Genomic DNA, 22687 nt, shown 5'->3' with positions numbered 1-22687 from the left:
AAGATAAAAGAAGTAAAAAACCAAAAAGAGGTGTTTTGGTTGTTGAGATTATGTGTTCTCCCCTTCTCCTATTGCATAGGAAGAACGTGGTTTGGAGAGTTGTCCCCAAATCCAAGAATGGGTCTTGATTAGCCTCAGTCAAACATGACCACCCCATTCTTTTTCCCAGTGATTGGTTCAGGGATGAGCAAGATAAATGTCAAGGAGACAGAAAAAGTTTGCCAAATTTTTGGAAATAAATTGTGTTACTCTGCCTTTCCATCTCCAGCTGGAGGATAACGTCCAGCTCCAGTTGCTATTGGAAATACTCAATGACTTCTTGGAAAACTAGACCAGAGATGAAGCCAAAGATGCATATGACAAAACCATGAGACCAAAAAACCTGGGTCCTTGGTGACATGATCAAGCCACTGGGATCCACCAAAACCAAAGCCCACTGTGTTCTAGACTTCTTGTTCATGAGCCAATAAACTTGCCTGTTCTTTAAATCTTGAAGGTGGAGGACAGCAAGAGTCACAGTGCAGGGATCAGGTTAAGTTTACGTGCCCAAAAACAGTGAGGAAACCTGAGTGACTGGAGTGGAATTAATAAGCAATTCAGTCAAAAGGCAATTTGGGATCCAATCATGCAAAAAACCTGATGGTCAAGCCAAGGATTTTTATCATTGGACTAACTTGGAATCATCTTTGGACACAAAGCAAATCAAATAATTGTGGCAATTAGTTGGTGCTGTTGGTCTTAGACTTACTAGATCTGCATGGTCCAAGACAATAGCTACTAGCCACAAATAGCTACTGAGCACTTGAAATGGGACGAGTATGACTGAGAAACTGAATTTTTCATTTTATTTCATTTAATTAATTACAATTTAAATTTAGAAGCAGATACCTGATTGAGTTATTGGAAACTTTTAAGTGTGTTTGGAACAACTTGGTAAATCCGCATTTTCAACTGTAAATTTTATAAAATCTAAACACAGATCAAGTATTTCTAATAAAAAATTTAATGTCCATAACAAAATGGGCAGTCAGTGTAAAATACAAACAGGACTTTGAAGACAGTGTGAAAATGACTGTAAAATATTTCATTAATAATTATTTTTATTGGTTACATGTTGAAATAGAAATGCTTTGGATATATTGGGTTAAATAAAATATATTAAATAATTGAATAAAACATCACCTGTGTTTCTTTTTCCTATTTTAAATTGACTTCCAGAAATGTTTGAATTACATATGTAGCTCATGAGATATTTTTATTGAACAGCACTGATCTAGATGCCACTGTCAATTCAAAATTTATTGGTCCATAAATAACATCCAGAAAATGTACTGGTGAGGAGTATTGTGTCTTGTGGATGATCCTGGACCCTTGGACTCTGGGAAAAGTGAAAAAATGGAACCTAGTTTTGAGGATTTTCCCCCGTGATAAAGTCTCCTCCAGTGAAGTCTCTGCACCCCTCAGTCTGTCAGTGGTGCTTGAAGGAATTACAGCCCAAGGCAAAGACAAAAACAGTCTCCTGCCCCACCAGCTCCTGGCTGAGATGGACATGGCAGCAGCACCAGCAGCAACAGCAGCATCGTGTTGCAGGAGGACCAGAATCCCAGAGATGCAGCAGTGATAAGATCAGACAGAGTAGCCATTCCACAGCAAAGCTGAAAGAGGGTTTAGAATGCAACCACAGAGGAGAGGTGGGCTTCCCTTGGGAGAATGTGAGACCAACGCTTCTTCCCCGGAACATGTTAGAGGAAGGTGATCCTGAAAGAGAAAGGGAAAGGCAAACCTGCTGTTGTACAGGGAAAGTCCACGGGAGTCACCCAAACCTACTGCACAGCACTCTTCTCCACAAAGCCCTGCAGTCCTCACCATGCTCCAGACACTGTACATGTGCTATCAGCTCACACTCTAATATGCCCTGTGGATTTCCTTTCACCTCTCTGCCTCTCTAAATCTTAGCTATCCCTCAAGATTCTACCAAACTTTCTACAAAATCTTCCTGATTACAGAGGTTTCCATCTGGAGTAATGAGAAAGTGCTGGAACTAGATAGAGGTGATGGTTGCATGATGTTGCAAATGTACTTAATGCCACTGAATTGTGCACCTTAAGATGGTTAAACGGTAACTTTTATGTTGTGTGTATTTTGCCACAATTTTAAAAAAAAATAGAATCTAAAAGAATCTTTCTGAACAGCTCTAGCCCACAGGGCTCTCTTTCTTCTCAAGTCGTCGGTCCCTCTGACTCAGCATCTGATTTCTGCCTGCCCTGCAATCACTTTCATATTGTCCGATACTCTTCTCTAGTTCTTTTCACCTCACAGTATTCTTCATGCTGTTGGGGGTGTCTGTGTGTGTGTGTGTGTGTGTGTGTGTGTGTGTGTGTGTGTGTGTCTTGCTTCTTTATGTTGTGGGTATCGTATCTTATTTACATGCTTGATAAATACTTTCTGGATAATCAATCCATATCCATCACAATCATGATAATGGCAAAGACAAATGAATCAGTAAGGAATCTGAAAGAAATGATGTTGCATCGCAGATGGAGACTTTGGTTCAGGATCCTTTATTTTTCATTCCAGGTCAGCTGCTAACAAATTTTGTGACTTTGGAAAATGTACTGAACTTCTCTGAATATTTATTTTTTTATCCCATCTGTTGAAATGATGCTAAAAATATTATCTACTCTTGATAAGTGAGAATGAAAAGAGAAATATTTGAGAAAATGCATTGGAAATAAAGTCTGGAAGAGGCTGTAAAGAGATCAAATGAATCATTCCCCTACCCCCACCAAGAAAACACAAGAAAAGAAAACAAAAATCCTGTATGAATATGAAATTACATGATTATTCCAAGGTCTGGCATAATGCCAGGCACAAAGTAGCAACTCAATAAATCTTTGATACATTCATTTGTCATTCCATTGTTTTAACAAATGTGGATTTTCACTTGCAGAAATGAATCCCTGAGGGTCTCAATAAATGAACCATCTGCTTCAGGGAATCATGAAGTCCTGCTACCTTGATTTTTGCTCATAGTTAAATTAACAGGTGTAGTAAGCTCTACAAGGAGAGCGCCTACCTGCCCCCTCTCCTTCCTGACCTGCAAGGCCTCCTCGCAGCAGGGATTTGCAGGTCCTTCGAGAGTGGTTAATGAACTGGGAAACTCACCAGCCAGCACAGGGTAAGGGTCTCAAACCTGAAGTTCCCAGCCATGATTTATTCAGCCGTCTCCACCAGCAACACTTGCACGGCCCTAAAAGCTTCATTGTGAAGATGAAACACAAAATAGAGAATTACCTAGATCACTCAGGCAACTATGAACAGTCTCACTTTGACTTGCTTGAGGCTGGTAGAAATCAAGGCCAAAGCATGTGAATTTTTCCCACTTTTTTCTCCCCCTGAGTTATCAGACTCATTTTCCAAGCACTGTTTCCCTCTATTCAGCCCATTCCTGGAGAGCTATGTCTGTACCCGTCTCTACCGCCAGTAAGAAGTGTAATTGAAGCAATTATCTGGATTGTTCAAGGGAAAAAAAGCCTCAGACATTCTTCTGCCTGAGTGATCTGGGTAATTGCTTCAATTTTCACATCAGTTCCCCATCTTCAGCAGCCTCTGGGATAGCCATTTAACTCAAACCCTGGGGTCTGCAGGTTACCATATGGGTCTAATCATTTCTGATTCCCTGGGCCCAGCGCCATTCCTGTAAGTACAAAAAATATCCGACCCTAGTAAAGATTAAAAACCAAATGAGCAGATGAAAAATGTTTTTAAAGATGTTTAAAAATGCCTTTAAAACTTGCAGAAATAATCTGTTGCCATAGAGTAGAAAATCTAGATGTCTTTCAAAAGTTGTCACCTCAGTTCAAGATGGCCAGATAACCCAGCCTCAGTGGGGAAGAAGTAAAGATTATCACATCCCTTTAGCATGACGTTAGCTGATCAGAAAGAAAAAGCCCTTTCTCTTCCAGGAGAGCTGACACATTGACTGAGATTCATGTTGCTAGATTAAACCTCCAGTTTGGTATTAATTCTTACTGAAAAAAAAAGTCAGGGCTCTGGAAAAATAAGATGGCAAAACATTGAGTCTAAGGAGGGAGAGGAAAGGAGGGAGAAAAGCCAAGCTCTGTGTCCCGGTGGTAGGGTGAGGGCACCTGTGAATGAGCATTGGCAATCTCAGGGCAGCATGCAGGCATGAGGCACTGGGCCCAGTGAGGAGCTGAGATACAGGAGGCAAGGGGCTTTGAAGCCCGCTGCCTGCCTCAGGGCTGACCCCGCGTGACCTGCTTGTCAGCTATTCCCTCATCTTCCAGAAACTGTGTCTAATTCATTCGTGCCCCCATTTAGATAAGAATTCAACATTGGTAGCTCTTCTAAACATCCACTTTCAGGGATGTATTAAGAAGTCATGTAAACTTACTAAAATGCACCAGGAAACACAGTAAGGGATTTCTATTGCACACCCTGCGGTCTCCAGAGTCCCATCCCCATCATGCAGCCACAGAAGGTCCCTTTCTATCCTGACATCCCACATGACTCTTCTCTCCCATGTCCTGACTTCCCCTGGACTCTTCCTGCCAGATGCAGACAGAGCCAGTCCATGTATCCCAGCTCTGTCCCAGTTTGCAGCCCCAAACCTATCGCTGTGTTCAGCAAAACTAAAGGCTCTCCTCTAGTCACCAGCTCCATCCTCCTCAGAGGCTGTGGGAAGGAAAAATGAATAGAAACATGTTTCCCATTACCCACAATGGCAATACACAGCCGCATCCTCAGCAAATCAGTTGCTTGTAAATATGTTCCATAAAGACACTTGCTATTTCCAAAGTTGATGGGGTTCCCTATAGAGATTCCCCTTTACTTTTTGAAGCAGTAAATGGAATGGGGTTTTCTTCAACAGAAGTGAAAGAAAAGTACCCAAAGACTAGAAGAACTAAACACTTGTATTAATTATCTATTGCCATGTAACAAATTACTCCAGCACTTTGCAGCTTAAAACAACATTTGTTATTTCATATCGGGTCAGGAATCTGGGCACCATGTTTCTGGGTCCTGGGGCTCAGGTTCTCTCTCATGCCGCCAGGTCTGCTGTTGTCTCAAAGCTCAGCAGGGGAAGGATCTGCTTCCAAGGTCACTCATGTGATTGTTGGCAGAATTCAGTTCCTCACTAGGGGTTGGCTAGAAGCTGCCCTCTATTCTTCATCATGTGGGCCTCACGCAGCTGTAGGCATCATGAGGAACAAGTAAGAAAGAGGGAACAGAGTGGCAAATGGCCTTGTTGAGCAAGCGTCTGAAGGCATTCCAGTGGCTGAATGTGATTGGTGATTTGCAGCATCCTCGCATCCTCCAAGAGGTCAAAATGCAAATCTTCCTGAAAACCCTGACCATCAAGACCATCACCCTGGAGGTGGAGCCGAGTGACATCCTCCAAAATGTGAAGGCCAAGATCCATGTTAAAGAGGGCATCCCCCCTGACCAACAGAGTCTCATCTTTGTAGGCAAGCAGTTAGAAGATGGCTGCACTCTTTCTGACTACAACATTCAGAAAGAGTCAGCCCTGCACCTGGTCCTCCATCTGAGGGGTGGCTATTAATTCTTCAGTCTTGCATTCGTAGTGACCAGTGATGGCACTACTCTGCACTAAAGCCATTTGCCCCAATTTAAGTTTATAAATTACCAGTTTCGGTAATAGCTGAACCTGCTCAAAATGTTAATAAGTGTTTTGTTGCATGGTGAAAAAGAAAAAAAAGAGGGAATAAGACAGAAACCATAGTTCTTCATAGCTTAATCTCATCCATCATTTTTGCCCTATTCCATTGATTAGTAGCAAGTCACTGGTCTAGCACACATTCAGAAGGAAAGGGTTACACAAGGATGTAAATAATAAGAGTCATGTATCATCCAGGGCATCTTAAAAAGCTGCCTGCCACAGCAGCCAATAAGTGAATTAGTTGTTCCTTCTGGATCACTTACACTGAAATAGAGCAGAGAGTAGAGTCAAAGGATACAACTTTGGAAACAAAATAAACCCTTCCCTCAAAAAGCCTCAGTCTAGCTGGAAGATAAGCTGTAGCAAAATTAAAAGAGAAATAACAGCCATTCTAAGCAAAAACCCAAGATAGCAACCATCAAAGGAAAAAAGCAATATATTACACCTCCTAAAAATATAAAGTTCTATACATCAAACACCATACACAATAGTAAAATAAGACAATCGGTTAAGGATGGCTTCTGCAACATATGTGACAAAGAGTTGATATCTTTAATAAAGAATTCTCGGCCGGGCGCAGTGGCTCACATCTATAATCCCGGCACTTGGGGAGGCCGAGGCAGGTGGATCACGAAGTCAGGAGATCAAGATCATCCTGGCCAACATGTGAAACCCCGCCTCTACTAAAAATACAAAAATTAGCTGGGCTTGGTAGCACACGCCTCTAATCCCAGCTACTCCGGAGGCTGAGTCAGGAGAATCGCTTGAACCCGGGGGGTGGAGCTTGCAGTGAGCTGAGATCATGCCACTCCACTCCAGCCTGGCGACAGAGCAAGACTCTGTCTCAAAAAAAAAAAAAAAAAAAAGAATTCCCACAAGAAAAATGACAATTGTAAATTCACAGTAGAAAAACTAGCCAAGACCATTAAAACACAATACATAAAAGAATTATCCTGAAATACATGAATAACTATTCAGCCTCATTAGTAACCAAAGGAATACCTATTCCATTGGCAAAGATTACAAAGAATAGTGCTTGATGTTCTAAAGTATACCAGGAAGGCAGCCTTCTCTTATCTTATGGTAGCGGGGTATGTTTGTAAAATTTTTCTGAGAGGGCAACATAAATCAAAATCCTGAAAAATATACAGGGTACAGACTTCTTGCCCAAAATGGCAAAGGGACCAGGTATGCAAGCACTTGTTCTCTTAGGGGTAAAGAGGTACAAATTTGTGTGGAGACATCTGGGGAGTAAAACTGAAAAATCATGCCAAATCATTGAGAGCCTTACACAGCAGGTCACAGTGTCTGGGTGGCCTTCAGCCAGCAGTGGGAAATCACTAAAAGTTTGTAAATAGAAGAGTACTCAGGTAAATGAAGATTACTAAGCACAGTTAGAAACACCAATGAGATTGGAAATTCAAGGACAGAATTGGAGAGATTCTGATCACTCTTTCCATGGGATCTCTGACCCTTCCCCTTTGACTCACTGTCCAGCAAAGCCAAGCAGGTAGCCCTTCTTACCAATTGCAGACTTGGGTGAATAGCTCCAGCCTTTTAGTCCCCTTTGTTCTTTGACATTTGAGGCCCATTGGCTTTCAAGCCAGAGACAGCACCTCCCACAGGGCATGGAACTGGTATACCATGAATGGCAACAAGGGAGGGGCAAAATCCGGGTGTGTTGGGTTGTAAACAACAGAAATCTACTTAGGCTAGCTAAGGCAAAAAACAGAGAGGAGTTAATTATAATTCTTGAGGAAATAGGCTGGACTGCAACTGAGCTCAGGAAAAAAAAAAAGCTGATAATTAACCCTTGGAGAATTATGAAAGGGCACGTGCGCTCTCTCATTCTCTCTCTCAGTTTCAGTTTTACTTCTGGACTCCGATGGTCTCAGCCCTGGTCAGGTGCCACTGTTGGACAAATGAACTCCGACCAAGAGCAAAATCGTGTTCAGCAATCATGGCTGTCATAAGTACTCCTTTAACCAAGTGAATTGGGCTGGGGGAGGGTGGGCAGGCAGGTCCAGAAAAGGGAAAACAACCATGGTGTTGCTATGAATGAAACTTGGGGATTAATGGAGGCATGAAAGAGACCTCATCCTTTCCCCTGTGGAATTCTTTCTGAAACAGATGCTGATGCAGCAACGTTCAATACTTCGTGTCCTCCATATCACTCATTTCATATTCAATTCTACCAGAGTCAAATGCCCCTGCTTTCTACTCCTCCCTGCCAATTCCCTACCTCCCAAAGACGCACAAATTACTTACTGACAGCCAGTAACATCCAGATCTCATAGAACGTTAATATGGCCATTGGCCAGCCTGCCACCAGCAGCCTCTGCTTTGGAAGCCAGCTGACCACTTGGCCCCACTGCACTGCAGATGGCTTGGAACTCTGAACATGACTTTATTTTTCCTTAAATGACCCATTCCCTTATTTATTATTTTTTGAGACAAGGTCTCATCACCCAGGGTGGAGTGCAGTGGCACAATCACAGCTCATTGTCCCGACTCATCCTCCCAGGTAGCTGGGACTACAGGCATGTGCTACCATGCCTGGCTAATTTTTGGTATCTTTTTTTTTTTTTTTTTTTGAGACGGAGTCTTGCTCTGTTGCTCAGGCTGGAGTGCAGTGGCGCGATCTCGGCTCACTGCAAGCTCCGCCTCCCAGATTCTCCTGCCTCAGCCTCCCGAGTAGCTGGGACTACAGGCGCCCTCCACCATGCCCGGCTAATTTTTGGTATTTTTAGTAGAGACGGGGTTTCACCATGTTAGCCAGTATGGTCTTGAACTTCTGACCTTGTGATCCACCCACCTCAGCCTCCCAAAGTGCTGGGATTACAGGCATAAGCCACCGCGCCCAGCCTAATTTTTTGTATGTTTAGTAGAGATGGGGTTTCACCATGTTGGCCAGGCTGGTCTTGAACTCCTGGCCTCAAGTGATCTGCCTCCCAAAGTGCTGGGATTACAGGCGTAAGCCTCTGTGCCCAGCCTGACCCATTCCCTTTTAAGAGGAGAGGGAGTAATTGAATTACCAATGAATTAATTGGATAAGACACTCTAACTCAGAAAAGAGATGAATTGGTATAAATAATACTTAAAAAGTCCAATCCTTTCATAAATAGTGAAGCTTCCAGACTCTGCTAATACAAGCACATAGTTGTGGGCAAGGCCACAGCTTGAACCCACTTGACAAACAATTCCCCAGCCCCGTTTGAAGGACTTATTACTCCTACAATACACAAATTGGCAACATTCATCCTCTTCATTCTGGTTAGTGAAAGCCAACTGTTTGTGCTGCTTCCTTGTCCATTTCTACTGGCATGCATCTCGGTACCTCAGCAAAATGCTAGCACCAGCCCCAAAACTTAAATCCTAGGTTCTGTTTTACTCTATTTAATCCATGCCATAAGGACTCAGTTTACACATACATAAACATATACAAACACATCTCAAATAAATATCATTGTTTTAGTGTTTCCAAAAATGTATTCACTCGTTTACTCATTCATTCCACAGATACCTATAAAGTGCCTACTAAGTGCCAGACACGTTCTAGATGCAGGGAATGCAACACTGACAAGACAGACATGGTCCAAGCCCTCATGTGGCTTTCGTTCTACTGGAGGAGGTAAACAATGGACAAATAAGCATATGACATAGTATGTCAAGCAGCAACAAATGCCATGAGGAAAAGTAAAGAAAGGTGAAAGGCTAGAGAGGACGAAGGGTAGCATTCTAGTTCAGGTGACCAGGAATTAAAGGAAATTTGGAGATATGATCAGTCCTTAAACTCTAACAGAAGAAATGTAGGAAAAAGGTACACATACACATAAAAATTTTTTTGAAAAAGAAAAAGAAGGAACAGAGAAAGGATATTCATTAGCTATTGCTGTGTAATGAACCACTTCAAAATTCAGTGTCCTGAAACAGCCATTTTTTATTCTCACCAATCCATGGGTCAGCTGGGCAGTTCTGCTGAAGAAGCCCTGGCTCAGGTGACCTTGGCTGGGCTCACTCACATTTTTGGGGATCAGCTGGCCCGTCAGCTTGTTCTAAGATGTTCTTGGCTCTTCTCCACATGTCTCTTGCATCACTCAATGAGGCTGGCCCAGGTGTGTTCTCATGGCAAGGTAGAGGTGCAAGAGTGAGCAAGCCCAAGTGTGCAGGAGGTCAAGTGGAAATGTGCATGTACCATTCACACCTCTGCTTTGCATTTGCTGACACTGGCCAAATCAAGCCACAAAGTTTTAGGGCAAAGGAAGTTGTTATGGACTAAATTATGTTCCCCCTCTAAAATAATATGTTGAAGTCCTAATCTTCAAGCCATGGGAGGTAATTGAGGTTAAATGAGTTAAGGGCAGGGCCCTAATCTAATAGGGCTGTGGCTTTATAAGAAGAGAGAAAGCTCCCTCTCTCTCTCCATGCCATGTGAGGACACAGTGAGCTGGCACCATCTCCAAGCCAGGAAGAGGGCTCTCCCCAGAAACTAACCATGCTGGCACCTTGACCTTGGAATTCCAGCCTCCTGAACTGTAAGAAAATAACTTCCTTTGGTTTAAGCCACCCAGTCCAACATTTTTTGTTACGGCAATTTGAGCAGACTAAGACAGGTGTGGACTCATGGACACCATTTATGGGAGACGTCCATGCAACTAGGTACCAAAGGAAGGAAGGAAGGGAGGGAGGGAGGGAGCAAGGGAGGGAGGGAGGGAACAAAAAAGGAAGGAAGGAAAACAGAAGGAGTAATGGGGAGGTGGTTGTGTGAAAGGTTCTGGTTCTGCCTGCAGTACTCTCTTTGTAGCCTATTCTCTTCCTATCTCAAAATTTCATGCAAGCCTTAGTAATATATTTTTTTTAATATGTCTTTTTTTTAATTTAACTTTTTAAATTCAGGGGTACATGTGCAGGTTTGTTACATAAGTAAACTTGTGCCATGGGGGTTTGTTGTACAGATTATTTCATCGCCGAGGTGTTAAGCCTAGAACCCATAAGTTATTTTCCTGATCTTCTCCTTCCTCCCATTCTTCACCCTCTGAAACGTCCCAATGTATATTTTTCCCTCTATCTGTTCATGTGTTCTCATCATTTAGCTCTCAATTTATAAGTGAGAATATGCAGTATTTGGTTTTCTGTTCCCTGCATTACTTTGCTAAGGATAATGGCCTTTAGCTCCATCCATGTTCCTGCAAAGGACATGATCTCATTCTTCTGTATGGCTGATAGTATTCTATGGTGTATATGTGCCACGTTCTCTCTATTCAGTCTACCACTAATGAGCATTTATGTTGACTTAGGTCTTTACTATTGTGAATAGTGCTGTGATGAACATACGTGCGGGTGTGTCTTTATGATAGAATGATTGATATTCCTTTGGGTATATACCCAGTAATGGGATTGCTGGGTCAAATGGTATTTCTGTTTTTAGGTCTTTGAGGAATCACCACACTGTTTTCCACAATGGCTGAACTAAGTTACATTCCCACCAATACTGTATAAGCATTTCTTTTTTCTCCACAGCCTCGCCAGCACCTGTTTTTTGTTTTTTGTTTTTTGTTTTTACTATTTAATAATAGCCATTCTTACTGGCATGAGATGGTATCACTTTATGGTCTTGACTTGCATTTCTCTAATGATTGGTGATGTTGAGCTTTTTTCGTATGCTTGTTGGCCGCATGTATCTTCTTTTGATAAGTGTCGGTTCATGTTCTTTGCCCACTTTTCAATAGAGTTGTTTTTTCCTTGTAAATTTAAGTTCCCTATAGATGCTGGATATTAGACCTTTATCAGATGCATAGTTTGCAAAAATTTTCTCCCATTCTGTAGGTTTTCTGTCTATTCTGTTGATAGTTTCTTTTGCTGTGCAGAAGCTCTCTAGTTTAATTAAATCCCGTTTGTCTAATTTTTAGACAAAATTCTGGAGAAAATTAGATCCCAATTTTTGCTTTTGTTGCAATTGCTTTTGGTGTCTTCATTATGAAATTTTGCCTATTCCTGTGTCCAGAATGGTATTGCCTAGGTTGTCTTCCAGGGTTTTTAGATATTTGGGTTTTACATTTAAGTCTTTAATCCATCTTGAGTTAATTTTTGTATATGGTGTAAGGAAGGGGTCCAATTTCAATCTTCCACATATGGCTAGCCAGCTATCCCAGCTCCAATTATTGAATAGACAGTGCTTTCTCCATTGCTTATTGTTGTCAGATTTGCCAAATATCAGATAGTTGTAGGTGTGTGGCTTTAGTTCTGGGCTCTTTATTCTGTTCTATTAGTCTATGTGTCAGTTTTCATACCAGTACCATGCTCTTTGGGTTACTGTAGCCCTGTAGCATAGTTTGAAGTCAGGTAACATGATGTCTTTAGCTTTGTTCTTTTGCTTAGGACTTCCTTGGCTATTCAAGCTCTTTTTTGGTTGCATATGAATTTTTTAAACAGTTTTTTCTAGTTCGGTAAGGAATCTCAATGTTATTTTTAAAATAATAGCATTAAATCTATAAATTGCCTTGGGCAGTATGGGCATTTTAACAATATTGATTCTTCCTATCCATGAACATGGAATGTTTTTCCTTTTGTTGGTGTCCTGTCTGATTTTTTTGAGCAGTTGTAGTTCTCGTTGTAGAAATCTTTCACCTCCCTGATTAGCTGTATTCCTAGTATTTTATTCTTTTTGTGGCAGTTATGAATGGAATTGTGTTCCTGATTTGGCTTTTGGCTTGACTATTGTTGAGGTATAGGAATGGTAGTGATTTTTGTGCACTGATTTTTTTTTAATTCTGAGACTTTGCTGAAGTTGTTTATCAGCTTAAGGAGCTTTTGGGCCAAGACTATGGAGTTTTCTGTATATAGGATCATGTCGACTGCAACAGGGATAATTTGCCTTCCTCTCTTCCTATTTGGATGCGCTTTATTTCTTTCTCTTGCCTGATTGCTCTGGCAAGGGCTCCCAATACTATACTGAATAAGAGTGGCAAGAGAGAGCATCAAAATGTGTCTTCTCATTTAATAGAGTTTGAGGATACCTATAGGCTTCCCTGCCCTAAAATATACATAAAAATATAAATTGACTCTAAAAAGCCACCTTAATATGCTTTGACTCAAATTATTGCAAGTTCCTATTCAAAAGAAAATGTGCCTTCACTCATTTAATAAGATTGAGCACAAGACTTTACCCTAGGAAATTATACCACATTTCTCTAAGGACTCTTCCAATTCAGAAAAATAAATTATATTCTTGCTACCTTGGGAGCTACTAAGGTAAGCAAGACATGATTCCTGCCTTCCTGGAGTTTACCATCTAGTGCAGGAACAAAGACAGGAAAAATTGTATGTGTTCATCTCTGAGATGAATTTTGGGCTTTCCTACGTATATCTGGAGGAGTGGACCTGTGGCAGTCACAGGGTAAAGCCATGACCTTGCAGGAAACTTGTGGGGTGTCCCCTGGGAGTGGTGGGGTTGAGGGGGGCACACATGTCTACTGTCAGTGCCCTGGAAAAGGGAGGTGAGCCTTGGGCAGGTGGGAGAAAGTTCCACCTTCTCCCTAGGCCGCTCTAGAAGCCCAAACTTCAAGGGTCCAGTGGCAGTGGGACTTGAGACAATGAGGCCCTGTTGTTGTAAGCCCCTATAGAACCCAAAGCCCAAAGCCTCCCCCTACTTTTTCTTCTGGCATTAGAAGTAAGGAAGGAAGGCTAAGGAGTGAGTATTGGCATCAGGAGAGCCAGCTCACCAAGGAGTGGCGGTGTATGCCTGAGTGCCCCAGGGAAGGCCATGCGCTGGTTTCCTCAGCTCTGGGCCCTGGCAGAGTGGCTTCCATATATGCCCACTCTGTGGCACTCCCTCCATACCTGCCAGACTGCAGGAACCCACTTGGCCCCGGGTGCTTCCTATGTTGTCTGCACTTGCCAGTCTTACATCTCCAGGGAAATCTTTACTGGCAGGCTAGAGGTGCACGCAGTGGACAAGGCAATGTGTCTTAGGTTGATCTTCCTAGCAGCAGAGCCTGAGAAGGGGATTCCTGCAGAGACATCTATTGGAGAGTCAGGGAAGCAGGAGTGTGGGAGAGGGCAGGGAGGGTGTGGGCTCTCCAGGAGGCCCAGGAGGAAGCTCCCCACTATCTTAGTCCATCTGTGCTGCTAAAACACAATATCACAGACTGGGTAATTCATAAGGAACAGAAATTCTTTTCTTATAGTTGTGGAGGCTAGGAAGTCCAAGATCAAGGCACTGGCAGGTTTTGTGTCTGGTAAGGGCCTTCTTGCTGTGTCCCCACATGGCAGAAGGGATGGAAGGGCAAAGAAAGAGGGGTGAATGCTGTGTCCTCATATGGCAGAAGTGTGAGAGGGTGATCCCTTCAACCTTGTGCTCTTTCACAGGCACTAATCCATTTATGAAGGCACAACCCTTATGACTTCATCACATCCCAAAGGCCCCACCTCTTAATACCACTACAATGGGGATTAAGTTTCAACACACGAATTTTGGACGGGACACATTCAAACCATAGCAACATCCTTGAGGCCAAGTGATGGCTTTCTGTACCCCTGTGTCAGCCAGTCATGGACTATGTGCTGCCCCCTCCCAGGTGGGATACTTCATTCTATGCTCTTTGGTGGAGGACAATTCTCTAGAGAAGGGAGCGGCTAGGAGCTGTTAACAGTCAATGCTCCCAGCAGCTAGGGGAGAGGTGCACAGGCTGGGAAAGGCTGTCTGGGTGGGGCACAATGACATCTGCAATGGTGGGACACGCTTGGCAGAGAAAAGGACCCACATGTGTAAGGAGCATGTCATATTCAGAGCTCAGCGCTGCTGGGCTGTAAACTGCAAGGGTCTAGTGAGATGACACAGGTGAAAATACCATACACAGATAAGACATCAGCTAAATGTCCCAAATCTGTATTTTTCACAGGGTTGATGCACAGGACCAGGTGAGGCACAGCAGACATAAAATGTTACTGTATATAAGCTAGAAAATCACTATGTAAGTGCTAATTATTTAAGATAGGTTTTTGAATGAGTACATTCAACAAGCATTTATGGATTATGTACTGTATGCCAGGCTCTGTACTAGGCACGAGGGATATGGCAGAAACTAATACAGCCTTGCTCCATGCCCTTCTGGAGCTGATGGTCCAGTGAGGGAAACAGACATTACACAATGACACAAATATCTGGAGGAGTGGACCTGTGGCAGATATCGCAACTGTGGTGAGTACTTTGGAAAGAAGAGTGCAGGATGCTAAGAGACTCCACTGGTACTGGTCCAAGAGCTGAAGAAATCTAGGACTCCCTGAACTAGGGCCATTAAACCAAGATTGGTAGAAGAACAGGTAACAGAATGCACAAAGGCCCTGAGTGGGTTTTGAGGAAAAAAACAGAAGATTTGAGTCTGGAGCAGGCAGAGAGGAATGGGACTGAACAGCTCAGGAATTGAAGAATGAACCATGGAGATTATATATATATATACACACACATACACATACACACCATGGAGATTTGATTATATGTATATATAAATACTCTCAAAAACTGAGACTTGTGATTCATTTACTTCCTCTTACCTCCTGTTGATGACCAGCCATATGTTTTCAACGGATACTAACATCTGTTACAAATTGTCACCATCAGTATAGCAGTGGGTTTTGAGGAAGATGTGTTTATTTTATTGCTCACCCACATCACAAGTCCAGTAATTTCTTTATCTCAAGCATCTTTCCCATATATTCCTCCTTTTTATGTCCTGAACAATCACACCAGACTAAGCCATCATGACATCATACCTAAATGACTGTAATTTCTTCTCCACCGCTTACTCTGCCCCCATATTCTCTGATGTCATATTTATCCTGTTGAGAACCACTGGAAAACCCAATTCCATTTTTATTATTCCATAAATTATAGATGATGTGCTAAGGTAGCAAACAGAAATGGGAGGCACAGCTATAGAAAAAATGGAAGCCAGATTATGCATAATTGCAGGAAAGATGATTACTTCCATCACCACTCCAAATCACAGAGAGTTAGCTGAAAGGCAAATAGAATTGATATGAGAGTTCAATAAGGTGACCAGATGAAAAATAAATAGATGAAAACCATCTGCCGTTCTGTTCATCAGGAATATTCATAAGAGAGTTGGAATGCCATTGACAAGAGCTGTCAATCCTCCGTGCTGTAATGCGAATGTCTGCATCCCCCTAAAATTCATATTTGAAACCTAATCCCCAGGTGTTACTGTTAGGGCTGGGGCCTTTAGGAGGTGATTAGGTCATGGAAGTGGAGTACTTATGAATGGGATTAGTGTGCTTATAAAATAAGCACAAGAGAGCCTGTTTGCCCCTTGTGTCATGTGAGAACACAGACAGAAGGCACTGTGTTTGAGGAAGCAAGCCCTCACCAGACACCAGATCTGCTGGTGCCTTGATCTTGGATGTTCTGGCCTCTAGAATGGTGAGAAATAAATTTCTGTTGTTTACGAGCTACCCAGTTTATGGCATTTTGTTGTAACAGCCCAAACAAACTAAGACATTCAGGGTTTCACAAAGAGGTAGAGAGAAAGGGATACTTTTCTTAAGTGAACAGTCAGAAGAGTAAAGGCCCAGTCTCTGGAGCTAGGCTGCATGGGTTTGAATCCCAGATCCACTTCTGCGCAGCTGAGTAACTTTGAGCAATCTATCTAACCTCTCTGTGCCTCAATTTGCTCATCTGTAAAATAGAGATAATAATCTTTGTACTACCTCAAAGTTACTATGAGGATTAATGAGCTAACATACCTAGAGTTTTAGAGTATGCCTGGCAAGAAATAAGCACTATAGAAGTGTTTGCTATTTGTATTAGTAGCGGTTCTCTAGAGGGACTTAACTAGTAGGATATATATAGGAGTTTATTAAGCAGTATTAACTCGCATGATCACAAAGTCCCACAATAGGCCATCTGCAAGCTGAGGAGCAAGGAAGCCAGTCCGAGTCCCAAAGCTGAAGAACTTGGAGTCCGACTTTCAAGGGCAGGAAGCATCCAGCATGGGAGAAAGATATAGTAGGCTGGGAGGCTAAGCCAGTCTAGCCTTTTCACATTTTTCTGTCTGCTTTATGTTCTGACTACGCTGGCAGCTGATTAGGTGGTGCCCACCCAGATTAAGGGTAGTCTGCCTTTCCCAGCCCACTGACTCAAATGTTAATCTCCTTTGGCAACATCCTCATAGACATACCAGGATCAATACTTTACATCCTTCAATTCAATCAAGTTGACACTCAGTATTAACCATCACGCTATTATTATTATATATTGCTATTATTAACTCTCTCTTTGTCATCTGCCCTAAAAATTTGTCTTAAACCCTGAGTGTCACAAATTCTTCCATGAAAACAGTTCTATTATCTTCTAATTCCCACTCCTTTGATTAATATAGGGGTTCTGTATAAGTCCAAGGCCCAGGCACTGTGCTAGCTTTTCCATCATTACTGACCCCCTCCTTAGTTCAGAGTATTTTCTCCAAAAGCAATAAAAGTCTGCAAAGACACAACTCAGCATTCTGCAAAGACAACATTACTATCTTAAATTCTAGGAAAGTTTATCTCCTTGGAACTAGTCTCAAACACCTTCATTTAGAAGAGGATCTTTGCTCTACATTTGCATAACTAAAATTTCCCCCTGAATGGAATCCCAGGACCAAAGAAATTACCTCAAGAAGGAAGATTTTAGATGAGAGGAGTTGTTTGCTTGTTTTTATCTTCTTAATTATCAAGTTTTCAAAAGTATTAGGATCCAGGTTTCAGCTTGGTCATGCCAGATGCAGATGCCCACTATCTTCATATTCCGAAGGCTTTCAGATAATGTGGCGGCTTCATCTGAAGAGTTTTGTCACTGAATATAGAGATAACAAGGCACAGAAGGGATCTGCTATGTGGAATCAGCAAAGGATGCAGCAGGGACCCCAAGCCAAAGATGACTAGTAAGATTGATTACCTAGTGTTATTTTACTGTCTTTATTTCCCCCTCTTGTACCCTGAGCTTTCAATAATCTCCTAGCTTATTCTCAGTTGTGTCAAATAGAATTAAGGAAAGAGTTATATGTCATAGTACTTGGGCTGAACCCTCAAAAGTAAAGCAGGGTCCCTGAGGCCAGCCTGTAGGTGGTAGGAGCATTTACTGAGGGTAGGAGTCAGGGCTTTGAGGTCCAGCCAGCACTCCCTACTCGGTAATTCCTCCCCCAGAGCCAGCCTTGGAGGATCTGCACTAGATTTTATTAGGCTAGCCGTCTGGTTCCCTAACACCATAAATCCAAATAGCATCAATACAAGGGAGAATGTTATACAGCAGTACCATGGGGAATTAGAGGTAACTTATGACAATTCAAAAGCCAAAGGAACTATTTCTAACTGTCAAGGGATAAGGCATTACTTCACAGGAGAGGTGACATTTCAGAAAAAATAGTGGCTTAAACATACAAGGATTTATACTCTTCATAAGAACATGATCCAGGACTGATATGGCAGCTCCAGGCATCCCCCAAAGAACCTAGTAATCAATGCAAAAAGATTTTCTATATTTTTGCTCTGGCATCCTGAGTGAGCAACCTCCATTTTCAAGGTTGCCTCGTTGTCCAAGATGACTGTTAGCACACAACAGTCTTTTTGTCCAAGATGGCATGTTAGCCTTCAAGGCCACATGCTAGGCAGCAAGAAAGGCAAAGGGTCACAATCCTGCCTAATCAGCTGCCTTTCTGCAGCCCCCTCCAAAATGCAGGCAACACTTCCACTTACAGCTCATTGGCCAGAACTCACTCACACAAGCACACCTCACTGCTGTAGTCTTCTAGCTGGGTACCTTGCTGTCCCAAATAACATTGAGATTCTGTGCTTAAGAAGGAAGGGGAAAATAGATGTTAAATCTCAACTAGTGGTTCCTGGCACAGGTATTCTGAGAGTTTCTAAACAAAGTAACAATATCAATCCAAATGCCCCAAAGAAAACCACCTCATCAGTGGAGGATAAAATGGAGGATTGGACAGAAATGCCACTTCCAGTTTGGTAGCATACAGAGCTCTGCAGACCCATTCTCCAGCAAAATAAGCAAAGCTGGTGAAAACTATTTTCAAAAAAATAACCATTTAAAGTCTCTGGAAATTGTCCTAAGGGCATAGAACAAATAAAGAAATATTTATTGAAAGAAATGTATTAAAACTCAGTAAGAACGGTAAGCATCTGTAGCATTTGAGCCTTGCCTGTCTCCTGTCGCCCTTCCTCTCTCTACCCCATTTCAGCTCCGTGAGAACTCCACTGCAAATAGATGTGGTCAAGAAGACAGGGCTCCCTCTTCTCTCACTGCCTAGTCAATGGTTATCATATCTCACTGGAAAAGGCAGGCCACCAGCATTTCTCTACCCTTCCAACTGCAAGTTGAAGAAGCTAAATTCCTGATGAGCTCTCTTCTATTCTTCCATCCAGACTTAATCCATAGGATGGAGGACCTGTGCCAGGTATAGAAAACCAAGAATACCAGACTGTATATCACTCTCACCCATTTGCTCACCTGTAGGACAGAGGCAAGCCAAGACTAGAGGCTACCACACCAGCTACCCAGAGCTTACAGTAGTAGTTCAGAGATTTTGCCCAGGGGCAGTCTATAAAAAAAAAGAGAACTTCAAAGTTCTGGCCGAAGGAACTGACTTTATTTAAAACACAGTGTGGCATAGTGTAAGCCTACGAGTGCTCTAGAAAACAATAATTTATTTTAATTAACAGCAATAAGCAAAACCACAGATTAGCTAGTTCAGGAAGAGAGAGGAAAAGAAGAGCCCTCTTGGGGTCAGAATAAACCTCCAAAACTGGCCTCAAAAGCTAACCCTGGCAGAATTCTGGTAAGATGATTGATTGTGAAGCACCAGAACTCTGTCTCCTCACCTAGACAACAATTACACTGACAGAATATGTCTGCTGTAACTATTTTGGAACTGTGGATCGATGGCTTGGAACATTAATCATGGCAAATTTCGGTCAATTTCAGCTGTGAGCACAATAGCTGTTAGCAGCCACTCATCACCCACACCCAGCCCCATGTCAGAGAGTCCTTCACATGTGCCTACAGCAGCTTGCACACAGCTAGTGGGATCCAAGGTGGCCAAAAGGACACTGTTCTCTAACTCTTAGGATCTGTGCTCTGATCACTGATTGTTGCATTTGATTACAGAGAGGCAGACAAAGGAGAAGTGGCTGTTGATGCACCACCCCAGTATTGCAGGCCCCTCCACCTCCAGGTAAAATGATTTACATATTTAAAGGTCAGTGCTTCCCTCACTTTATTTTTCTCTTCTTCTCCTTTTGAGAGTCAGATGCTGAAGACTGAGACATTCCAGAGTAACCACACATATAGAAGAAATTGGAAAGTCACCATGCCAGAGGAAAGCACAGGCTTGGAAAACAGCTGAGAAGGCCTTATGTTGACACTTTCGGCTGATCTTTGGCACAAAGACAGCCTACAACAATAAAAATAAATAAATAAAATAAAATAAAATAACTAAACCAAAATCCTGCAAACCCTGGGGAGAAGGGAGAATATGATTTCCAGAGTCACTACATTATAAAATCCAAATGTCCAGTTTTCAACAAAAATGTTACAAAGTATACAAAGACACAGGAAAGTATGGCCTTTTTGAAGGAAAAAACAATAGAAACTGTCTCTGAAAAAATAACTGATGGTGGATCTACTTGAGAAGACTTTAAAACAATTAGCTCAAAGAACTAAAAGAAGACATGGAGAAAGTCAAGAAAACAATGTATGAACAAAATTGAAATATCAATAAAGAAATGGAAAACCCAAAAAGGAATTCTGGACCTGAAAAGTACAATAACTGAAATAAAAAATTCACTAGAGAGATTCAAAGGCAGATTGAGCAGGCAGAAGAAAGAATCAGTACACTTGGAGATAGAACAATAAAAATCAAATCTGAGGAACAGAAAGAAAAAAGATTGAAGAAAAGCAAACAGAGCCTAAAGGACCTGTAGGATGCCATCAAGTACTCATTCACCAGCATATTCATTGTGTGGGTCCAAGAAGAAGAGAGAGAGAGGAAAAAAGAATATTTCAAGAAATCATGGCTGATGACTTTCTAAATTTGATGAAAGACATGAGTATAAACATCCAAGATGCTTAACAAACTCCAAATAGGATAAACTGAAAGAGACTTACTGAGGCACATAATAATCAAACTGTTGAAAGACAAGATAAAGTGACAATTTTGAAAGCAGCAAGATTTCTTATCAGAAACTGGAGGACAGAAGGGCCAATATATTAAAGATACTAAAACAAAAATAAAACAAAACAAAACAAACACATACGAAGAAGCCTGTTAATTAAGAATCCCATATCTGACAAAACTGTCTGTCAAAAGTGAAGGAAAAATTAAGACATTTTCCGATAAACAAAAACTGAAAGAGTTCATTGCAATTAGATCTGCCCTGCAAGAAATTATAAAAGGAGTTCTGCAGGTTGAAATGAAAGAATACGGCTGGGCATTGTGGCTTATGCCTGTAATCCCAGCACTTTGGGAGGCTGAAGTGGGCGGATCACGAGGTCAGGAATTCAAGACCAGCATGACCAACATGGAGAAACCCCATCTCTACTAAAAAATACAAAAATTAGTCAGGCATGGTGGGGTACACTGTAATCCCAGCTACTCAGGAGGCCGAGGCAGAAGAATCACTCGAACCCAGGAGGCAGAGGTTGCAGTGATGGAGAATGCACCATTGCACTCTAGCCTGGGCAACAGAGCGAGACTGTCTCAAAAAAAAAAAAAGAAAGAAAGAAAGAATACTAGATGGTACTTGAAGCTGTGTAAAGATATAAAGATCTCAGTAAAGGCAAATACATTGGCAGTTATAGAAATTAGTATTATTTTAACAATGATATGTAAGTTCACTTTTGGTGTTCTAGGTGACATTAGGGATGAATGCGCTTAAAGAAACATTATTAGTCTAAAAGATAGTGTTATTGTAACTTTGGTTTGTAACTCCACAGTTTGTTTTCTACATAATCTAAGAGACTAATGTATTACAAATGATTAGTTATGTTTTTGGACACACAATATATAAAGATGTGTGACATCAACAACTGAAAGGGGTAGAGATAGATCTATGAAAGGAGAAGAGTTTTGTATGTTATTGAAATTAAGCTGGTATAAATTCAAAATAGAGTATTATAACTTTAGGATATTCAGTGTAATCCCAATAATAACCACAAAGAAAATAGCTAAAGAATACACACCTATAAGGTAAGAATTTAAATATTTCACTACCAAAAATCAATTAAACACAAGACAGTAATATCGGGAATAAGGGACAAAAAAGCTATAACATGCATAGAAAACAAACAGCAAAATGACAGAAAGTACTTCTAACTGATACTTTTATATACTTTAAATGCAAATGTAATGTAAATTCTCCAATCAAAAGACAAAGATTGGTAGAATGGATTTAAAAAACATAATTCGACTAAGTATATCCCATTTACAAGAAACACACTTCAGATCCAAAGACACAGATGGGTTGAAAGAAAAAAGATGGAATGACATTCCATGAAAATAGTAACCAAAAAAGGGCAGGGGTGGCTATACCAATATCAAACAAAATAGACTGTAAGTCAACAAAGGTAAAGACAGACATTATATGTTAATAAAAGTTTCAATGTGGCAAAAAGTAATGACAATTATAAACATTTATGTACTTAATGACAGACCACCAAAATATATGAAGCAAAAGTGACAGAATTGAAGGGGGAAAAAGATAGTTCTACAATAATAGTTGGAGACTTCAATACCCCACTCTACATAATGGATTGAACAACCAGACAGAATGTAAGTAAAAAAATAGAAGATTTGAACAGCACAACAAACTAACGAAATCTAACAGAAATATACAGAACACTTTACCAAACAACAGAATACACATTATTCTCAAGTGCACATGGGATGTTTTCCAGGCAGACCATATGTTAAGCCAAAA

The 22687-nt window shown here is 41.5% G+C and overlaps 1 long non-coding RNA gene across 1 annotated transcript in view; it reads right to left on the bottom strand.

Moving 5' to 3' along the window:
• Positions 1–1101: 1101 nt before the first annotated feature.
• The window catches only part of LOC112132365 (uncharacterized), a 53815-nt gene continuing 32229 nt past the window's right edge, over positions 1102–22687 (bottom strand). The window contains exons 2-3 of the long non-coding RNA XR_002914168.3: positions 3077–3257; positions 1102–1758 (exon numbers count right to left, since the gene is read on the bottom strand). This is a non-coding gene — a long non-coding RNA (uncharacterized LOC112132365). The remainder of the gene's footprint in view (positions 1759–3076; positions 3258–22687) is intronic.

The sequence above is a fragment of the Pongo abelii genome, chromosome 11, assembly GCF_028885655.2.
Source record: "Pongo abelii isolate AG06213 chromosome 11, NHGRI_mPonAbe1-v2.0_pri, whole genome shotgun sequence".
NCBI lineage: Eukaryota > Metazoa > Chordata > Mammalia > Primates > Hominidae > Pongo > Pongo abelii.
This window is presented reverse-complemented; position numbering and strand designations above follow the sequence as displayed.